Genomic DNA, 19496 nt, shown 5'->3' on the forward strand with positions numbered 1-19496 from the left:
AGCAGCCGGGAAGAAGGAGATTCAGGGAGAGAGTTGGCGCCTTCCCTTGTACCACTGCAGCCTGTGCAGGTTGCAGAGCTTCCTAGCTGACCCTGAAGGGATGCAGCCCTGCCACAGAGTACCAGGGAGGGCTAAGTTGATGCTCAAAGCCCCTGAGAACTGGCCAGAAATGACCTTGGTGGTGCCATGTTTAGGTCTTTAAGATTATGACATTTATAGAGGTTGGGATGTTAGCAAGGAGTAAGTTTTCTTCTTTCTTTCTCTTCTCTTTCTCCTTGCCTCCCTTCTCCCATTCTGACTTAGAAACCATCAGAGGGAGGAAGGAACTGGACAAAGATAGAGACCCAGTCAAAGAGCAAAGAGAAATCCAATATTCTTTGTAGGTTTGATGACTAACCAATTTGAGAAAACCCAAGATCCTCTTGTTTTAATTAAACTCACTTTAGAGAGTTTTAACTTTGATGAATTGAGAGTTGGGTACTAATTCAGCAGGACGTAAAGCAGCACACAGTGGGAGGCGCTGGTGCTGCTGCGAGGGACTAGAGGGTCTGGAAACCAGCAGTCTATGGTAAGGCTGCAGGCGCCAAGAGCAAAGGCAGACAGCCCGGGAGGTCCAGGCACCACGATGTTGGCAGGCTTTCCTAGTATCTGGGAGGCGGCATGGAAGGGCTGTCCACTGAGTATGAGCAGGACCACTTGCAGAAATTGTGGGGCCCCAGCTCAGAAGTGTGAAGAATTCAAGATGGCAGCTGCCAGAGTGCTAAGCTAGTTGTGCTCTTCTGAGCTTACCCATGTGGCCATGTGTTGAGGAAGCCCACAAAAATAGGCAGACTTTGCCACCAGCACAGGAGCAGGCCCAGCCTTAAGCTGTCTCAGCCTCATTTTCCTCCTGCACAAAATGGGTGTGGTACTGGCCCTGCCTACCTCACAACTTTGTCAAGAGTTCAAATCAAGTCTTCACATCTTCAAACTTTGCTCAGAACTGATCATTAACTCCTTTTATTTTTACTAAAAGTTTCTCATGGAAGAATACCTTTGAGTTTAGAATGTACCTCAAAGTAATGGCATTACTTTTGTTTATAGAATTTGTCAGGATAGTTCATTTATCCCTGAGGAAGACATACAAGTTCTCCAAATCCCAAAATCCTTATATGTGGATTCTAAAGTGTCTTAAAGCGTAATCAAATCAAGTTCCTGTTGAGAACATTCTAAATCCCCTTGGGGCTTCCCTCACTGAATACGCAATTTCTTTTTTCTTTGCTGGTGGGAATGCTCAGAATTGTTGAGATCTGAGTAGTGCTTTGAGCAGGAAAATTGTGAGAATTAGTAGCTGTCAGGGGCCAGAATGAATGCACACAACCGTTCTTCTGCTTGGCCGCTCAGCAATCCTCTCGCCATTCCAGAACGATGTACTGAGTAAATGATAAGAGCTGGGCTGATAAATGGAAGAGGCGAAGGTAGTAGGGCTTCATGGCAGAGAAAAAGAATCCTGTGGGACAAAGGTATCCAATGAATATGACCTTCCCACTTCTCTCTCTGCCTTCCTCTTTCCCTTTCTCTTCTTCCATCTTCATTTGGACTGACCTCCATCACAAAGCTATCTTAGGTAGCTAACTCATATGATTGGCAGGAACCACCAGGATCACATGTGGCTTCCCAGTGTTGACTCAGTCTCCAATACCGCTTGCAGGAGCCCTCTCCCTCTGCAGGACCATCCCTCCTATTTCACAGCTTCCTTTATTCTCAGGAAGGCGTATTCAAGACAAGGGTCCCTGCTTTATCCTCCACTTTGAACTGCATAGGAAATGTCCCCTTGGGCTATCTTGGTTGGGGATGTATATGAACCCCAGAAACAAGTGGAGACAGAAATAAGTCTTGCCCTTATCTCTGCACATTGGCCTCACTCACTGGGCCTGTCATGATTTAAAATATAATGAGATGAAGTTTAGCTATACCCAAATCAGGTGTGTCACCACCGAGACTTCCTTCAGGGGAAGAGTAAGAGCCAGGCAAACCAAGCAACTAGGGAGGGGTATCCCAGGTCATGGGCGGAACCCAGGCAAAGGCCTGGAGAAGAACAGAGTGGGACTGTGGAGAAGCAGGTGGGGAGCGGGACATGGTAGGAAGAGAGCTGTGGGAGCAGTGAGGGATAGGGATATATGTCTACAGTGGAGGCAAGAAATCTAAGCTGATCCTGTGACCTTTGTACCATCCTGACATGCCTGAAGTGGGCAGGGTTCAAACACTTCACTGTCTGAAACTCATAAGAATCAAAGGGTAAGCTGACTTGACTGTGGCCCAGTGGGTTCTTTGTCTTGCTGTTTCTAGGCACACCCCTAGATCAAGCTAAACCACTTCTTACCATGAACATTGCAAATGGCCATGTAACTGAACCTTCCAGGTAGGTGATGCCTGGCGAAGGCTTTGGTCTTCCAGGACCCAGGTGTTCATCTCACTGTGTGCTGGGGCTTGTCCCCACACAGTGGACACTGAGCAATAAACACACATGTACACATTGAATACTACAGACCAGAGATCGGGTAAATAGTAAATATAATAGTATTCTATGTTACTACTGTAAATATTTTATTATTTTTGTATGTTGCAAATATTTTTGGCATTGTGAGTCACATGGTGTCTGTTGCAGCTACTCTTCCCTTATAACTAGAAAGCATCCCTACTCAATGTGGGAGTGATGAGGCCTTCCCTTGTCCATCTTATCTTGCTCACATTGGGCAGTAGCTACTGGGCTGTAGCCTACCAATTCCTGGTTGGGAATTTCTACCTATTTTTCTGTCTGCACACATCTTTATCCTGAAATTTGTAAATGATAGTTTTGCTGGGGGTAGAATTTTAGGTTGACAGTTGTCAGCCCCTGCTCTGATGATGTTATGTCATTCTTTTGTGATATGACTTAGAAATCTTCCCCAGAGCAGCCCCCCTTCCTTTGTAGGCAATTTGTCTTTTCTCCCTGGTCTTTATCTACTTTTCTCCTTATCCTTGTCCTGCGGCTCCAGTATAACTAGACAGGGATGTCTTCCCTCCCATTTGTCCCCCACAGCACTTGGCATGACTTTTCAATTGAGGGGAACTGCTCCCTTTTATTTTTGGAAGACTTCTGGCTTTTTCACCATGCATTGCTATTCTACCACTCTGTGGCCTCTCTTAGTGCCTGTTGGTTGAATTTCACTCAAAGTACATATTTTCCCATTTCTCCCTTGCTTGTTCATTAAAATATTTTCTTATTCTGAGTCTGAGGTTTGTGTTGAAAATTCAGGGCTGTCATTAGGAGGCAGTTTAGGTGATCTAGGGAGCAAGTTTTCCCACTAAAAAAAACCTGACCATCAGCCAACCCACAGGTATTCTTAGGCTCCTCCCTGTGGAAGGTATGTGTGAGCTGTCAAATACATACGTAAGTAGGTCTCTTGTTTGTTCAATGTAGGTGCTATCTTTTAAATTTTTCATTATACTTCCATGATCTAATTAGTCTTATGGCCCTTATCTTACAGATTATCACAAAAGTGGAAAGCTGGAGGGGTGACTCTCCCATGGCCATATTGCTCACAGCACAAAGTTTGTCCTCACTTGCATGTGTAGTGCTCACTTCCAGTTATGTAAGGAGATAATGCAAGTGACAGTGAACAATTAAAGCTGGTAATAGTTTTATGAAGATTTTTTAATGAAAGCATTTAACAAGTCAAACCCTGACATGATTCAAAATAGAAACTACTAAAAAATTCTATAATTCTATGTGGAGACATCTTGCCCCCACCCCTGTCTGTCCCCATCACCCTGTTTCACTCCCCCCACCCATATTCCTCTCTGGTCTACCTTTTCCATTTCATTGTATAAGTATAGCAGATACGAATACCTACTATTTCTTCTCACTACTTTCTTACGCAAAAGTTAACATGTAACCTTGTTTTTTCTTTTTCTGACACCAAATTCATGCTGGGTGTCCAACAAGTCAATTCAGTTCTGATGTTATCTGCCTGGAGATAGCATCAGATCCCCCAGGTTACAGCCTCACACCCACAGACCGTCCCCACCTTAGACACCAGCCACAAATCTGGTCTCCCTATGACTCATGTTCCTGCCCAGCTGACCACCAACTTGGGAGTTCCATGAGCCATTTCCCCACCATGTTTGATAGTTCATTACAGTGGCTACAGGGACTCAGGAAGTTCAAATGTTCTTCCCAGAAGGGAAACTGAGTTACAGGTAAGAAACTCAGGAAGTCATATTTAAAGCGTATTAGTGAGCTGCCCAGGTAAGAGCTATATTAGAAAAACAACTCAGGAAAAGCCACATGCCAGAGATATCAGGCCAAGATATGGCATTCCAGCTTAGAGCTTCCCTGACGTTGCTACTCAGCAACACAGAAGCCCCGGGAACTCCAACGTTTAGGAGTTTTCTGGGGATTTCATTTTATAGGCATTGATTGATTAAGTCATTAGCCATTGATGACTGAATTCAACCCCCAAGGGTCAGGGGATGGGACAGGAAGGTCCAAGCCTCCGTTCATGATATTTCTGGTAACCAGTCCCACCCTGAAGATCTGTATCCCCCCTTTTCACCATGAGTTATTTCATTGGCATAGAAAAGACAGCAGATTTTTGTTTAGGAGGTCTTGCCAGGAACCGGGGACAAAGACCAAACACTTATTTAAATGCTTTTGGTAGTAGTGGGAATTAAACTCAGGGTCACAAGCTTGCTAGGCAAGTGCGCTACCACTTGAGTCACACCCCAACCCTTTTAATTTAGTTTGTTTTTCAGATAGGGTCTCACACTTTTGCCTGGTCTGGACTTAGACTTCAATTTCCCTACCTCCACCTACCAAGTAGCTGGAATTACAGACATGTACCATCATACTTGACTTATTTTTGAGGTAAAGTTTTGCTAACTTTCCCCCCAGGCTGGCCTTGAACTGTAATCTCCCTATTTTTGCCTCCCAAGTAACTGAGATTAAAGGCATGTACCAACACACCTGGCTCAAATATTTATTTTTAATTATACCACAAAACACATTGTTTTTGTATCTTGCTTTTTTTTTCCTTAATGTATACAGGAATTTTTCTCTACAAGAACACAGACCTTATTCTCATTCTTTTTACAACTCTATAGTTTCTAGCGGGTAGATATAACATGGTTTATTTAACAGGTACCTGTGGGTGGACTAAGGGGCTGTTTTCAATTTTTTGCTATGACAAATAATACTACTACAATGAATGATCCCAAACTTTTAATTTCGTATATGTATAGGTCTATCTAGAAGTGAGAGTGATATGTGAAAGGTAAATACATTGTACTTTTGACTTTTCAGAGTTTAGGAATGTATTATTGTTATTATCCCTATCTATAGATAAGTACCTACCTGAGGCAAAAGATGAAATAATTTCCCAAAGTGACCCAGATAATAAGACAGAAATGGACATGACTTAGTGATGAGGAGGAGCAAGGTGCAAGAACGGGAAACACTGTTGAGTTAAAGTGAGATAAAGAAGCTAAGCCAGAAGTGGTGGTTGACACCTGTAATTGCAGAATGATCATCAGTTCAATGCCAGCCTGACTACATAGTAAGACCTTATCTCAAAGAAAAAAAAAAGCAGTTAAAAATTAATTTAAAAAGAAAATGGCAAGTAGAGAAAAGACTTGGTAGAGAAAGAAGTGGGGAGTCAAAGGTTGTTGACAATCTCTCCTGCCCATCATGTCCCTGGAGAAAATTCCTTGATAATTTTGATAATATGGGGATGGACATTAGGAACAGGAATTGTTTGTCTCCTTTCCCTACTGTGAAGCAAATCCCCTCACTAGGGCCTCTTTCAGAGTGGACTAATTCATTTAGTTGTCTAGGACAGTGGCATTTTTCCCCAAATCATAAAAATAGTGTTTGCATCTTTTTTCCAGGGTAGGAATCTTTTCCTCACTGAGAATATAAAAGACAAGGTCCATGTCCATGTATACGAGATCCCTTTAAAGTAACCTAACCACCCTCCCTATGCCCAGGTTGAATATCTGTGGCAAAATTTATACTGTATGACATCACTGCTCTGGCTATATGAGATTGGACCAAGGCTGGATACCTGAAAAGGCTGGCCCCAGAAGTTTAGAAGTAGAACATATGAGGGAGCTGGCCAGGTGTTGGAAGTGGGGAAGCAGCTGTGGAGGGGACCCTTTGCTGCCTTGTACAAAGAATGTGAAAGGAGGCTGGACTTTAGAGATTAAAGAAAGGAAAACACTTCTGGAACAGAGGCAAAACAGCATGCATCCAAGAAGGAATGGGAACTTCCTTGGTTCTTGGTGACATTTTGTCTCTAGCTTGACTTCTTACAAAGACTGGATATACTTTATACTTGGGTTTCATACAATAAGGTTTTCCTCTCAGCAAAGTACTCCCAACTCCTTAGGGTCATGTAATTGGGTAACAATTCCAGTGTGGGCACCCTCCTCTAACTTACTAGAGAATCCACTAATTAGCTCTTATTGCTTCAAGTCCAAGGGCAAAGAGAAGCCACTGTCCCCAGTTGCTCCTGTATGATCCTGGATCCACTGTGTTTGAGTCCATCGCTGAACCAATCCTTGGGTGAGGAGTTACAATGCAAGGGCTGGCCTCAACTCGGATACTCATTCAGCCCTTGGAAGATCAAATACTCTTCCCAGAAGGGAAAATGAGTGACAGGCAAAAAAGACCACCAGGGCCTCACTGCAGGTGCTCTGCAACCTGAGAGCCTCGATGAAGACATCACTCTTGTCTTAATTAAAGGGACTAAGGGTTTCTTCCCAAAGAAATTGCTTTTCATCCATTTCTAGCCTACCAATAGGAAATGCTTCTTGATAGGCTTATTCTCTCCAAGCACATGTCTTTCCACAGTGTTCCTCACCAGAGACGACCCAGGGACATCTTCTATTTCTCTCCATGTCCTCTGGTCCAGGAAACAGCCTAACGTTATAAGATCCCAGGTCATTCACTGGGAACACTTGTGTTCCTTTTCTCCAGTCTTGGGGGGACTGTCTCCAAGAACCACAATGCAACTGTAAGTCGACGGCCAATGAGTGTGCATGTGACATTGTCACAGAGATGTTCAAGACGCCGTCATCTGCAACCATATCACAGTCATACCTGGGGTTAGAGTGTCTGGAGTTTCAAAGTTAATTCTGATCTGAAGTTGCTTGGATCAAACACCAGGGGAAACATTTCCCAAGTAATTAACTGATCTTGGGACATGGAATCAGGGAGCCCCACTTACCCATATAGGATAGAGATAAGGAAACATCGGTAAATGTTCAATTGCTATTGACAGTCTCCAAAGTTGATACCAGAGGTACTCTTCGCTTGGAACTGGGATGGAAGGAGGTCTGGATAGTTTTGCCTTTTCTCCTGGTATTAAGTCAGCATTTAAAATCAAAAGCCATTCTTATAATCTTATTTACCAGGTGCTTTTGAGCTAAAGAGAGTGCGAATCCTCCATTTGGTTGGGAGGTCTTATGTGGTCCATCTCTCTGTCCTCATCTTACCCAATTACGAGTAATGCTCCAGACACACAGTTTCTGCAGCCTTGTAACTTGCTGTCTGTCTCACAACCTTCACTTAGACTAGTTTCCTGTCTAGAATGTTCTCTTCTCCTCTCACCCCTGCTCTGCCTAGTTGACATCTACTCTGTCCCTGCCCAATATGAGTCAGAGCCTCCTGCTTTGTGCTCCACAGTACTTATCACAGTCATGCCCATCAAGCCGTCATCCTATGGTCCAGTCTCTGGCTGAGCCACAGCCAAAGAAGCCTAGTTGAGGAACCAGAGTAATTTGAGCTCCTGAACTTAGGTCCTGAATCTCCCATACACTGTGAAGAATGATACATAGATCAGCAAGGTGAAATGTTTCAGTTCTCTCTCTTGCCCACTTCCCCTAGCACACCTGTTCACACCTCTCCAACACCTTACTAACTCTCCCATGTCCTACCCTGCAGGCTTTCTCCCAGTCCCTTGTTCTCAATTGCTCCAATTCTACCTTGCAGATGGCCTAGAGAACAGGACCTGGTGAGGGATCCTCGTGGGAAGGGAGTGGAGGAGAATGAAAAGCCAAGAGAGAGGAAGGTCCAGGTTGGAGATGTCATTGTCCCACCATTAGCTCCCTCCCAAGGCCACTGATATCTGTTGTTTGTGGCTGTGATCTCTGTGCTTACACAAGTACTTAGCACATGGTTGAGCTCCATGCATATTCGTTGAACGAACAAAAACAGTACCATGAGCCCCACATGGACCTTGCCTTGAGGGATTCAGAGTCTAGTGGAAAAACAAGCAAGCAAACAGACCATTATATGCCCAGGGGCACAGTGACCAGTGGAGTACTATGTGGCCAAGAAGAAAAAGGGCTCCCATGCTGGACAGATGCAAAATACACACTTGCTCAGGTATAGGACTCTTCTGATGGCCCCAGTCAGTTGTATATTTGTCCCACTAATGTGTGCCTTTGGATTCACACCAGTACCAAATGTCTCCTTGGGGACTCTCTCAGCCTTTCAAGTTCTCTGTTCTTCAACTGAAACATGAGGAAATTTCCCCAGAGCTGTCATAAGACTCTTACAGGCCCTGGGTGCTGTCATTTTCAGAGGTCAAGCATTTTAGAGGCTGTGGAAACTTGGGTACATGAAAGTGAATGAATGTGTCATGCTAGGCAATTATTGGAAAGGGCTATAAAATTCTCTGAAAAGTTTATTATTTTTCTTTGTACATTTATGTGGAGTTTGGTTCAATAGAAAGGGCAAGATAATAATTTGAATTTTCTTATTTTTTTTAATTTTAGATTTTATCAAGGAGAAATTATTCACTTGGCTGGTACATGTTAAATTTTACTCAACTCATATGATCACATTTTGATAGAGTTGCACTTGACTGGTTGCCATAATGCTATGTTTTGAAGGGATTTAATGAAGCATTTCTCAATTTTGTGATGCAAGATTGTTTTTGTCTTGCTTTGCTTTGTTTTGTTTTGTGCTTCAGAGCCAATAGTCTCTCTTTGTTTTAGCCCTCAATGACAGGGCCTTGAAAGGCTCCTAAGCCTAGTCACTTTCCTACAAGGACATGTCTGTGGGTGCAATGGCTCTGGGCTACCAGTCCCTTATTATTTTGGGGTCCAAGTATTGCCTAAATTCTCATGGTCAGTCTTTTTTGTTTTTTTTGTTTTTTTGGTGGTGGTAGTGGGGTTGGAACTCAGAGACTCACGTTTTCCATGCTTGCTAGGCAGGCTCTCTATCACGTGAGCCATTCTGCCAACCCACATGGTCAGTGTTGAGAGATAAAGCAAGATGCTTGAAGTTTTGTTAGCTTCTGTGTCAGTTAGATACTGCTTTACTGTAGATCATCTCAGAATTTAGTGGCTTATAAAATAACTTCCCCTCCTCTAAGTCTATGGATCAGCTGTGCAGTTCTGCTCAGCTGAGCCAGGCTTAGTTAACTTAGGACTGGCCAATTTAGAATGACCTTGGCTGAGGTGACTTGGCTTCACTCCACAATCACTCATCTACCATCAGGGTCTTCTGGGCTTGTAGTGGGGTTGGGAGTCCAAGGGAGGAGAGAAGCAAGTAGGGTCCCTAGGGATTGGAGTCTTCCATTATTCAAAGCAAGTCAGACTCAAAGGGTAGGGGAATGAGCTCCATCACTTGGTAGTAGGAGCCTCAAAACGGTATCACAAAGGGTGTGGATGGATGTAGAGGGAGGAGAAGAATTGGAGTTAACACCTTTGCAGTTATCACGGCCGAATAGGAAATCTAACACTTGTGCTTCGTATTTCAAGGAGACGTATAGCCTTGGTAGGAAATATTACTTTGCCATACTCTACATCAGTTCCACACAGTGTGATCAATGCCACCTTGACCCTATGGCAAATGGCAATTACGAAAAACACACATGTGCTAACATGGCCTTTCCCAGCCTCAAACTGGGTGGACTCAGTGTGCACACACTGCCCCTGGTGTTCCAGTAGAAGCCATGACGGCTGGTCAGCAAGACAACTGGGCTTGGGTCTAGATTGCCATGGTTTACCAGTTGCCTCAGTAGTTCTTGTTTGAGCAGGTGAATTAGGCTTTCTGTGTGCCATTTTCTTTGTCATGGGGCTCTTTAGCAAGGTTATCTCCTCAGTGAGCTGATGTGTGCCAGGGCTCAGTGTAGGGCTAGACTCGTAGAAGGCGGCCAGTAAATATTAGCCATTGCTGTAGTTCTTATTGGAAATCCAGGGCCCAGAACCAGTCTATGCTCAGGGAAAATTTATGGAACGAGTCAATGATGCATTGACTCTCTTTTCTGAGAGACAGAGAGGAGAGGATGTGAGAAAAGAAGGGGGTGGGGGGTGTTGACCTGTGTTTTGGGGGTCTCTTTAAGAAGAAGATTGCTCTGACTCCCTGTGCGGTGTCAAATGCCTGGCTTGCTATGCAGCTAACAGGTGAGCAGCCAAAGACAATTGAACGATGGGAAGGGGCTTTTCTCAGGACTTTGGAACACTTCTTTTCACTGCTAGGATAATAAAACCATACTGACAGCCAAGGATGACAGAATATTACTGGAGGAGGTCCAAGCTCTTTTTGAAACAGACTTGGAAGAGAGGCTGGGCAGAAGCCCCTCTTCTGATGGACAGTCATTGCTGGAAGACAGATGGGACATAATTGCTGGGAGGAGACAGGGTTCTCTGTGGGAGAGGATTAAAATGTCTCCGGGAAAGAAGGGGCTGTGGACAGACCCTCTGAGGACACTGGTAACATTTGAAATGGGACACTCTGGCTCATGAGGAAGCTTCTGGGCATGGGAATTCGTGGGCCCAGATGGTGGGAAAATCCTCAGAAAACCTTGGGATTTGGGTCTGCGCAGCTGGGCAGCAGCTGTGGGCCTGGAATTGGAGCTGGCCACAGGTGGTACCACCTGCTTTGGTGACCAACTTTCTCCCACCCCGGTCACAGAGGCCCAGTCCTTCCCCTCTTCTGAGCAGTGGGGAATGTGGGAGAAGGGTGGAAAGAGACCATTTGCTGAAAGGATTAGAGATGGGCATTCAGCCTGGAAGCCTCACAGAGGCTCAGGGTTAGTCACCAAAAGGCCTGGAATAGCAGAATTTGTCCCATTTTCAGTGATGCCTTAATTAAACCATTCTCTTGAAGTCACCTTCCTGCACCTGCAGTGCTGTGTTCTGGACACTTGGTGATGTGGACTCCATAAATTCAGACTTTATGATTGTTTTGATAGGGTGTGGATTGGATCTTCTTTTCAAATTATGTATGAGAAGGAAAATTAAGAGCATAAACCTGCTTGCATGAGACACACGTAGCACTACTGACAAGAACAAACTCACCCAGCCCTTCAAGAGCATGTTACACTGTAATAAATTAATAGGGCAATTACCAGCGATTCTTCTGGTGGGCTACATTCTCTTCCTTTTTGTTATTCTAAAGCCACACATATAAGTCCACATCCAGTAGATAATCACAATGACTTTCTTTCTGCTACCCACAGACTTTGTAACCCACAGATAGTCTGTGTAGGAATTAGGTGCTCATGTCTCAAGTTTTCCTCCTGTAAAATGGCCATGGTTATAGGGCTGGGGGCCTCCTGCCACACTGGTACTTCCTGTGTGTAAGGACCACCAGTTGTCTACAATCTGACAAAAGACCCCACACTAGAATCACCCTGCTAAGCACTCCTGAGCCCCTGACCCATGGAAACTTTTAGGATAACAATGACATACAGGATTCTTCTGAGGGCTGAAGGATTCAGTGCAGAGGAGGTGCTTGGTTGGTGGTAGCACACAGAAGTGCTCATAGTGAGGGGCTGGATGGCATTTCCATGCTAGCATTCAAGAGGAAAATTTAGATACAGTTGGATAGAGATAGGAAGCTCTGCTGTGCTATCACACAATAGGGGGTCTGTGACAATCATGCACTATACATTAAAAAGAGAGAAGAAAGGATTTTGAATGTTTTTGACATGAAAGAATGATAAGTGTTTGAGAGATGGAGATATATACCTGCAGGAAAACATTACATGGTACCCCACACAACATGTAATTTTAAGTTTTTATGTATCAGTTAAAAATAAATTTTTAACAAGCCAGGAACAAAGTCCTCACCAAAACTCACAGTGGTTGGCCCTGGATCTTGGACTTTCTAGCCTGCAGAACTGTGAGAAAATTAATTCCTGTTGTTTAAGTTGAAAAAAAAAAAAAGATAGTCATATGCTAACATAGGGAAGCACGGGGTGGCTGCTTGCTAGATTTAACAAATAGAAATACAGGAAATTCAGATAAATAATAAATACAATTTCAGTATCCATGTGTTCCATGCCATAATTAAGACATACACTGAGAAATTATTCATTGTTTATCTGAAATTCAAATTTAATGGTGCCCTATATTTTATCTGCTAATTGTAGATGAAGGGGATTTGGTTTCTCATAACACAACAGACATCTGTCTCTGGTGTAGTTTATCCTTTATTCCATAATTGAAAAAAAATATCATTTTTTGAGCACTAAAATTTATTTTGGCATTTTCCAAACCTGGCAACAATACAGAAGAATTGTGATTCTCCCAGTGTACTGGTAGAAGTGTGAGCTAGAATGATTCTTATGTAAACAGTTTGTCAAAATGATTGAAGAACTTGAAAATGTTCAAACCCAAACTTTTGATTACAAAGATATTCATCACAATAGCAAAATACCTGGGGAAAAACATTGCTTAAATGATAGTAATAATATGACATTTTTCCCTAAGTTTTCCAGTTAGAAATGAGACATCCTCTGATGACTGTCAAGGAAGGTTTACTTCAAGTGACACAAAAGAAGCAACAAAAACACAGTCCTCTTGGGTGACTGTATAGTCTGGTCTAGAACGGGCATCCTGAAGGTGACAATTCACAGAAGAAGCATTTTTGTTTGTGTGTGCACATGTTCCCTCCCTCTGTAGTTCAAGGCACAGGGGAGGCCTGGGTGCCCCAAGCTGGAGGCTTGACCTCACTCCTACAATTTCTCTGGCCACACTCAGCCTCAGTTTCTCCATCTATAACGTGTAATAGTGGAGGCCCTTTCTCATGGGATGATAGTGAAGCCTAAATGAAAGGAGGCATGTGAGCACTTGGAGTCATGTGTACTGGGCATACGTCAGCAATAGAAATGAGAAGGAAGGGACAAAAGGAGAAAGAAGGGACTGTGTGCACAGCCTTCTTGTGTCTACCATGCAACAAGGCCAAACCCTTCACCACATATCCATCTCATGTGGAGAAGTCATTTTGGGGCCTTCCTAAGCCCTGTCAGGGGTAACATCTAGCTGAAGAAGATCTCTCTGGGTTATTGGAACATCTGTATCAGACCAGATGTCCAGTGTGGTCATCTTTGTAGAGATTCATGGACTGTGGATGTGGGGAGGGCTGTCCTCGTGGCAAACAACATCTGTACCCAGTATGACAATGTGGGGAGTGCCTGCCAGGGAGTGGTTGGAGAGATGGAAGCTGATGGAAAGAAAGTCTCCAGCCAGTCCTTCAAAAGCACCAAGAACCCTTGAGCCAAAAGGGCCTCTTGGCAACAATTATGCAAACTCTACTAAATGCCAGACCTGGGGCTCAGCCTGGGGCCCTGAAGACGGTTCTTCCTCTAGAATCTGTTCCTACAGGTGGATGTGTCCAGGAAGCTACTGCTAGCTGTGAGAGACACCAGGTGTGATGGGTGCCCACGGGTGATAAGCAATTCTGGAGATCACAGTATCATGTAGTGTGATTGGGTCCCATGGGCCCAGAAGAGAGACAGCAAGTTGAAAATCCACACTTACTGAAGTTGACTATTTGCAAGTCATTTAACTTCTCTATGCCTGAGTTTCCTGGGGGTTAAATGCCTGAGTGTTTTGAAAGCTAACCAATACTGATCTGCCTCAGTATTGCAGAAGGCAGTGGGGAGGCTTCTTGGAGAAGAAGGCCTTGACTGAGGCCTCAGAATGAAAAGGTGCACTCAAGTTAGAGAGTAAGCCAAGGGCACAAGAGCAAGGGAGACAGCCAGTGTGCCTAGGATTTGAGGTGGGGGAGTTGAGTGTATGCGTGAGTGTATTAAGAGTGTAAATGTGTGTGTGCTGTGAGAGGAGGGTCCTGAGGTCAGAGCATAGAAGGAAATAAAAGAGGAAAGGAACTCCAGATCTCAGGAAAGATTGGGGGAAGATTTGGGCTTTGCCAAGAGGCCTTGGGGAACCAGGACTGGTTTTGAAGCAATGGGGGGGGGGGAGGGTAAAAGGTTCACACTTTAAACAAGACCTTGGTCCACACTAGGGATGTGGACAGGGCCCCAGAGACACAGGGTACTGAGACAATAGCCCAGCCAGGCAGGAGATGACACAGGCTGAAAGCAGAAGGAGGCTGCTGTCTCAGCCAGGCCTCCAGGCCACTGCCAGCATGCTAGTAGGAAAATCTTCCTCAGGACAGATTTATGGCTGGTGGTAACACCTCCATCCCTTTGGGGGAAGCTTGGCTGCCACTGAGCTTGGTGCATATAGAGTACAGTCTGTCCCAGGAGGCTCCAGAGCCTCCACTAAGCACAGTTCCACATCCTTTTGTCAAATAAAGTGCCACTGGGCATCCCTGTGACAATAGCCCACTATCTGACAGAGTGGTTGTGATGTAGGGGAAGTGGCTGGTGCCCCAGCAGATGGCCTAGGACTCTGTCATGTGGCCTCTTCTCGTCTGGGTCCAGTCATGCCCCTGGTAGCTGGATGTACTGTGGAGGAAGAAAATGAGGACAAAGTGCTTTGGGACAGTCATCAGGGTGGCAGCAGTGGTGACAGTGGTGACATCTGCTTTGTGTTGGGCACCTGTCATCCCTGATGAGAGCAGGTTGGGCATATGGGGAGCAGACTCTTGGATGTGTGCTTAGAGACACAGTTCTTCATAATGGCCACTGTCCACTCTGACATCAGCTTGCCTTGTCTGACTGATGTTTCACTTTAGTGCCACGGGGACAAGTGTTATCTGTATTGTGCGGGTGAGGAATTCTGTAGAAAGTGATGGAGGTTGACTTTGAACTTGGGACCTTTGACTTAGGAGCCCCTAAGCTTAACCTTGTCACTATTTCCTTAGACTAGGGCCCTCCACCTTGGCACCACTGACATTTTGTGCAGGACACTCTCTGTGGGGCATATTGAGCATTGTGGGGTGTCTAGAAGTGTGGCTGGCCTCCACCCACTAGATGCTGGGAGCACTACCAGGTGTGACCCCTAAAACTGTCTGCAGGCATTGCCAAGTGTCTCCTGGAGGGCACATCCATGCTGTGTAAGAGCTTAGGAAGAGGCTAAGATGCCCTTGAATGCTTCTACAACCAGCTTCCTCTTTTCCTCCAAGCCCAGCCCTAGCACCAGGTATATCTTGACCCACTGAAAATTAGCTCTCAGACCTCATGGCTTGCTAGGCCTGGAGTGCATGCGTGGTCAGGGTGGAGGCAAAGGTCATTGGAAAACTGACTCTTCCGCCTGCCTTCCTGACTCATTTTTTGTTTCATATCTACCCCAAGCCGAGCCCAGGTGAGCTTTGGTAGGGGAGGGAACCTGCCACTGCATCAAGCCTTGGGTCACCCTCAGATTAAACTGTGAAAGGGGAGCAGAGCATTGGCAAGACATGGCGTGCAGGTGCATCTGTCATCCCAGCCACTGCTGGATAAAGACAGCCCCAGCTCTGCCACGGCCCTGGCCACTTTTAAAGACAAAGATGTCCACTGATATTTACAGACATGGTATTCGTATGAGGAGAGGAGGGGACACACAAAGATGGAGGTAAGGACTGGAACGATGCAGCCATGGGCAAGAAACAGGTGGGTAGTGGGGACTGCACAGCCACCAGCAGCTGGAGAGGCCTGCCAGAGTCTGGAGGGAGCCTCCACACCCACCCTGGGAAGCTGAGGCCTCCCACTGCCGTGAGGGCCTCCAAGTCATGTTAAGCTTTGTGTCTCTTCAATTAGAGCTGCATTTGGACTTACTGTCTCCAGCGTGTTCCCTCGCTTCACTGCAGCCTAATATGTTTATTTCCATGAGCCAGGAGCCCTCACAGGCATGGAGAAACAGACCGAGCAGCAGATATGCCTGGATGTTCTCTTGCTGCTCAGCATGGGAGCCGAGGGCCACGAGGGAAGTTCTGGGCCACATGTGCTCACAGTTGGATGCACATTTCTCCTGGAGGTTTTGAAGGTTACCCAATCTGCCCCCTATTATCCCAGGCACGTTATTATGGGGACTGACTCAGCTTTGCCACCTCTAATATGCCCTGGTGAAGAAGAAAGTGAACTGTTCCAGAGAGACAACCAGTTGCTCAACAAAACAGCGATGCTGTGATCCAAGCAATGAACTTTGGGTCAAATGGGTTCTGCGTTTTTGTTTTGTTTTTTTTTTTTTTTTTGCAGTGCTGGGACTTGAACCCAAGGCCACATGCTGGGCAAGTGTTTTACTACTGAGTTACACCTCAGTCATGATTCCTGTTTCTTAACAGATGCGGAAGCTTGAACAAGGTGTTTAACTTGTCAGAGCCTCATTATTATCGCTGTAGAAGAGAGATAACACTTGACCATGAAAATCAAAGGACAGCGATTATGGACAGAAGCCATCCCCAGTGCCTCACATGGGTCCTATCACAGCCGAACGAGAAAAGCTACAATCACCAGTCACTGAATACCTGCCCCAGACCAAGTGTTTTACACATGGTAGCAGTCAGGGCTTTCCAGAAAAAGTGACTGGATAGGATACACGCATTACGAGCGGGACTGGTCATAGGACTGTGAGGTGTGCACGTGTGAAGTCTGGAGAGCAGGCTGGAGACATAGGCAGGGTTTCTTGTTATGGTCCTGAGGCAAAATTCCTTCCCATTTGGGAAATCTCAGCTTTTGCTCTTAAAGCCTTCGAACGATCGGATGAGGCCCACCAACATTAGTGAGTGTGGCCTCCTTAACATGAAGGTGAATGTCAGTCGTTTTTACAGAATACCCACGTGCAACATTCTGGCAAGTATTGACAAACAATAGACACCATAGCCAAATGGCCAAGTGAGCACACATAAAATTGACTCTTACAGGTCAGCTGTTCCCAAGTTTCTCAAGCAAAACTCCTGATGAGTTGGGATGGAATGGCCAGTGGTGCAGAATTCTAGGATGTGCCCTGTGATGTCCTCTCCCTTTGAGTATGGGCAGGGCCGAATAAGATGGGATGTCACTTGGGGATTAGGTTCCATTACACGGCTAAAGGGATTATGGGTGAATTAAGGTTCTTAACCAGCTGACTTTGAGTTAGTTAAAAGAGAGATTATCTGTAGGCCAGACCTCATTACTGAGCCCTTTAAGTCTGTCAGAGGTCAGAGGCGTAAGGAGGGTTTGATGTGAGGAAGCCTCTGTAGCCGGCTCTGAAGGACTGTGCACTGAGGGTGACCTCCAGAGCTACGAGGGGCCCCAAGCACAGCAGCAAAGACCCAGGAACTCAGTCCTATGAGCACAGAACTGAATGCCTTGGATTCTTCCCCAGAGCCTCCAGGAGGACACAGCCTGGTTGGCACCTTGATCCCAGCTCAGGAGACCCTGCAGAGATGCTAGGTAGATGCCTACCTGGACTTGTAAGTTGCACCATGTGAGCTGGCTACTTCCTGACTGTTGTTTCAAAGCACTGAGGTTTTGGCAATTTGTTGGGTAGCACAGGCAGCTGAAACAGGGCCCAATTCACAGGTGAGGTCAAGGACACTCACGGGGCAGGTGGACTTGCTCAAGGCCTTTTTACAGCAGGAGCTGCTTTTCAGCATGTGGCCTAAGCATTCCCACAGTGCCCTGCACCTAGCCCCCCGTTCCCCCCAACACAATGGACTTAGGGCTCTGCAGTCTCTATCTACAAAGCCTCCATGCTTTTGAACAAAGGACCTGCACGGTTTCATTTTGCACGGGGCCCTGCAAATACAGGAGCCAGTCCTGCATGCAAGAGAGAATATGTGTGCACCTACATGTGCCAGGCTCTGTGCTTGGCACAGAGTGAAATGGCCGAGGGCCTTGTTCTCAGCGTGTTTCCAGCCGGATCACACAGCCAGCCAAATACCAGAAATGACCACTGTGAGAAGAGTTTGACTTCAGAGGTACGTGGTACTAGAGGAGGAGAAACCATGGAACTAGAGTGCTATGGTTGAGGACTGAGGAAGTGGGGAGACCCAGGCAGAGGCAACAGCTGGTGCCAAGGCTCTGTGGTCAGGAGGAATGAAATGCTTGAGAAAGAAGCTTTGAAGGAGAAGGCAGCCAAGTGGTCAACGGACCTTGGAAGCTGGGGTACAGGAGTTGTTGGGGGTTCTGAAGTAATGGTTAGGGATAGGGAGCTAGGTGGTGGATGGGAACCAGGGAGAATAGGTGACCTGGCAAGGGTCAATGTAGGGGCATTTTGGTAGAACCCACAGATGTGGTGAAGTGAAGGAGCCACACAATCCTGACTTTTGCTGCTGGGTGACAGTAAAGGCTGTCTTGCAAGTGCAAGAAGGGGAAGGTTGGTGTCACTGTCTCATACCTGTACTTCCCCACGGATGAGCGTTTCCATGCTCTGGTACCATCTCTGCAGAGACACACTTTATTACCAGTGTGTTTTGTAGCTGGGGACACCTGTCAGGCTTCCTGGACCTAAGAGAATGGCTGGCTTCAGCCTCAGCCAACTTTTCCTGTGAGACGTGCTTAGTGGTCAAGAAAGCTGTGCCTTTGAAAATGAACCTCCAAGTAAAACCTTCCTGAGAGAAAAATTCCTCCCCTCAGTCATTACTTTAAGATAAATGAGATCAGATTGGGGGTTGGGCCAGCTGTAGGGTGACAGCCTCAAGATGTGGGTTTAGAGCCTGCTCACTTCCAGAGCCAGCCAAATTGGCAGGCTCTAAACCTGATAGAATTGAGTTAAATTTCAAAGCCACGCAGAGCGCATAAGAGGCCTGCAGCACCCCAGTCTCCTAGACAGCACCGTACAAGGCAGGGGACCCAAACACAGCCCTGGCCTCCCCTGTGCTGTGGAATGTTGCAAAGTCCAAAGGGAAGATTTAGGGCAAAGACTTACCAGTGTCCAGGCACAACAGGAGGAGAGTGGGCAGTACCTGAGGCCTATCTTCTGGGCTTGCCTGCAAATCCTGCTCGGGGCTCCGTGGCCTTTGGGATAAAAAACCAACTCTTTGATGAGCCTCTGAGGTTGAAAAGCATATCAGAAGAAGAAGAATATTTTTGTGACAGATTCATGGTATGAAATTCAAACCTCATTGTCCACAAAGTTTCTTTGGAACGCTGTGTGCCATTTGTGTATGAACGGTTTGTAGTGGCAGAGTTGATAGCTGTGATAGATTGTGGGGGCTCACAAAATGTAAAATACACGCTGTGTGACCTTTCCAGAGAACTTTGCTGTCCCGTACAACTGTGAAACCCTTCCTACGTGGGTGTGACATAGGAACCACCGTCAGAAGCCTACTCCATCCTGTATCAAGAATCTTTAGGACCTCCTTAGCAACA

Source organism: Castor canadensis, chromosome 5 (assembly GCF_047511655.1).
Source record: "Castor canadensis chromosome 5, mCasCan1.hap1v2, whole genome shotgun sequence".
In the NCBI taxonomy this organism is placed as follows: domain Eukaryota; kingdom Metazoa; phylum Chordata; class Mammalia; order Rodentia; family Castoridae; genus Castor; species Castor canadensis.